Source organism: Python bivittatus, unplaced genomic scaffold, assembly GCF_059951505.1.
Source record: "Python bivittatus isolate LINGU-HERP-01145 unplaced genomic scaffold, Pbiv_v1 ctg000700_np1212, whole genome shotgun sequence".
Lineage (NCBI taxonomy): Eukaryota > Metazoa > Chordata > Lepidosauria > Squamata > Pythonidae > Python > Python bivittatus.
In genome coordinates, this window is record NW_028277098.1 from 74,304,689 (window position 1) to 74,308,529 (window position 3,841).

Here is a 3,841-nt window from a genome sequence, read left to right on the forward strand (position 1 = left end):
CGAAGCTGTTGCCTGTCGGGCGTTTATTACCTGCCAGGACGCTTGGATATCGGGAAAGGTGACCTCACCATGTAAGGGTCCGGTCACAGAGGAGTGCCGACGTCTTTGACGTCACGCATGCTGTCCTGGGGTCAAGTAACCCTCCCGGGTGGATGAGCTGCTGTAAGACCTGCAAAGGGGACGCCTGCGGGTGAAAGGAGAAGCGTCCGTCATGGAGCGAGATGGCCGCTGAGGAAAGGAGGGAGGGCGAACGGGAGTAGTCCTTTCACGGGGCGTGCACGTGCCATCCACCGGGTTGAGGTGAAGTTCAAAAGCCGGGATGGAGAGCCCCTTTTCTGGAACATTGTGCCTCAGAAGGACTGCGCTCTATTCAGGCAATTCAGGCTTTCTTTGTACTGTCCGAGGAAGTGTCCATTGCCTGATAGGAGCCTCTCATTTATCCATATAACAAATGTACCTGTGTGTGAAGTAGTTCTCGCTCAAAAATTACTTTTTTTCTCCTCCTTACTGCCCCCCCCTTCTCTGGTCATCTTTTTAATACTTTTTCAGTCACTTTCAAAAGCTCACGTTGTTTACATGCAAGAATTCCATAGTTGCCACCTATTTCATTGGGCTTCCCTGGCAGTGCCCTATTCAGATAGGACTAGACCTCACCCTACCTAGCCAAGAGAAGCTCAGCCTGGTATTGACACCTACTTCTTGTTTCTTCTATGTAAAATTTGAACTACACACTCTTTGGGACAAGAACTTTTTGTAAACAGCAAGGCATCATACACATATTTGCTAACTTATAAATGGTAGTAATAACAGTTGAGAGACTCAGGGTATTTCTCCATTTTCATCAAACCATGGCACATGCCCTGGCAGCCTTTTTTTTTTTTTTTGGTTATATCCTCAAGACATCTCATGCCCAGCCAATGAATGAGGCAGCTTTAAATTGTCTTTAACTCACCAATATTAATCTCTAAAGACAGTCTTAATGTGTATACAATCTTATTACAGCAGCTTTGTCATCCTTTATTTGTAGGAGACTATAATTTCAGACTATATAAGTAGGATAGGGGTTGATAACAGAAACATTAAATTTCATTCTGGTGTATTTTTCTGCTAGTTGAAGAATGAGTGGATAATACTTCAATTCAGCAAGGTAGGGCATTCATTTAATGTAAATAACAGAAACTAAGCTTATGGGGAATGTAAAGATCAGTGCAATCTTAAAGTTTTTAACCTGTGGGCAAATCCCATTGGCTAATTGGAACTTATTTTCCAATAGGCATGCAAAGAAGTAGATTCCTGGGAATTTGAGATAACCTGGCCCATTAGCAGATAGCAGTTTGTATAATTATTTTGGGCGTTAATATTAGAATTGTTCTAGTAGGATAAGTGCTATCAAAATGTAACAATTTTTGTTAGACCAATTCAGGTTGATGAAACCTCAATTAGTTTATTGATTTAAATTAGTCCAATAAAATATATTTTGCCTACTTATTTTAAATATTTTAAATAATTTGTTATTTAATATTTAATAGTATAATCCTGTACATATCTATTCAAAATTAAGCATTATTTCTTCAGTAAGATTTGGTCCCAGGGAAGTGTATATGTAATTGCAACATAATTGTAGATTCACCATTTCCACTCTGGAATTGTTAAGTAAATGCTCCAAAAGGGTCAGCCATGGTGGGCAAGTTACAGAAGAGAGATCACTGAAGAAAGAAATAGCAACCCACTCCAGTATTCTGCCAAGAAAACCAAAAAGATTCTCTCAGCCAGGACAAAGTTGACATGATAGTGAAATCTGAACTGCCCAGCCCCCAATTTGAAAGGCATCCAACAAGCTGCTGGGGAAGAGGGGAGGGCAAGTATGAGAAGCACTAGTGCTTTTAATGTGGCAGGATTAAAGCTGAAAGAACATCCAGCTGCTGTTGTAGCCAGAGACGAAAGGGAACTTGGATACTGCTAATATATATGTAAACCATTGGTATGTGGAATGTCAAATCCAGGAAACAAGACAAATTTGGTGTGGTCAAAGCAGAAATGTCAAGACTGAACACTAACATGGGAATCAGCAAACTAAAATGGAATGGAATGGATTGAAAGTCATCTTTTATGTTACTGAAATAAAGTATTGGCTATAAACATTTACTTTTCTTGCCAAAAACTATTAGCATGTCTGAGGAAACTGAGGAACATCAGTTTTTCTGCAGACCAAGAAAAGAGAGTACCCATTGTTAATAATAAAAGGATGCCAAAGTCAGTGCTTGGATACACTCCCAAAACTGATAGACTAATCTCAGTTCAAATCCAAGACAATGTTACAATTACTTGAGTCTAAACTCTAATCACAGATGCAGGGGAAGCAAAAACTCGACATTCTAGGATGACTTGTAAAGCTGTGTTGACATAACACCAAAATGTCACACTTATTATAGAAGATGGAATGCTAAACATGGTAAGTAAAATAGCAATTGGGATAACAAGTAATTCTGGCCCAGGTGTATGAAATTAGGAGGAGACATGCTAATAGTTTTTGGCAAGAAAAGTAAATGTTTATAGCCAATACTTTATTTTGGTAACATAAAAGATGACTTTCAAAGCCAAGACAGAAGGACAACACCAAAATTAAATTGTCTATACTCTGCAAGCAAAGATGGAGAAGCTCTGGTGCTGACTGCAGCTCAGATTGCAAACATCTTGCAAAATTATGGCTTAAACTAAAGAAAACAAATACAGTCATGAAACCAATAAGATACAACTTCAGCAGCATTCTATATGATTATGCATGAAAATAACAGATTGAATGGATTAGATTTGATAAATAGAATGCCTAAAGAACACGAGACTGAATTTTGTGACATTAAAGTTAAAGCAAACAAAAAGTTCCCAAAATGCAAAAAGCAAAAGAAGGAGAAATGGATGCCCGCTGATATGTTGAAGATGGCTGAAGAAAGGCAGAAAGCAAAAAACAACAGAAGCAGAGGAAAATATGCCTAACACTGAATTTCAGAGAACAGCAATAGACAAGGAATTACAAATAATTGATACAAAGATATTAAGGATAACAATTGAATAGAAAAGGCAAGAGTTTTACAGATAGTCCTTAGCTAACAATGGTAATTGGGACTGGAACTGCTGTTGCTAAGTGATGCAGTCATGAAATGCAGCATCATGCGACCGTGCTGCTTAGTGATGGCAATTTTGGCAGTCCCAGTTGCTGCTGTTAAGTGAGGACCTCACATGACTGCAGCTTCCAACTTCCTGCCAGCTTCCCCATAGACTGTGCTTGTGGGAAACTGGCAGGGAATGTCAGAAATTGCAATCATGTGACTGCGAGGACGCTGCGATGGCCAGAACTCTGAGGACAGGTTGCTGTCATAACTTTGAATGGTCGCTGAATGAATGGTGGTAAGCTGAGGATTACCTGTATTTAAGAAAATTATAGAAATCAATATAACCTTTTATGTAACGATGGACACAAAGACAAAGCAAAGATTTACTGAAGAAAGAAGATGGTATAAATATACAGAAGAACTGTATTAAAAAGGGTCTGAAATCTCTGATGTGTATTAAAAGTTGCTCACTGAACTAGAGCAGCCATTCTGGAAAATGAGTTAAAAGGCCCCTAGAAAATACTGTTAACAGTAAAGTTTCAGGAGTTGATGAAATAGCAAAATTGTTTTAAATATTTTTAAGATAGTATAGTGCTACACGTGGTTTCTAAGCAGGTATAGAAAACAGCAGCAGCCAAGGGACTGAAAAAGGTTATATTCCAATACCAAAAAAGGGCAATGCTAGGAATGAAGTACCAAGGAATTGTATTTATCTCACATGCTAATAAGAT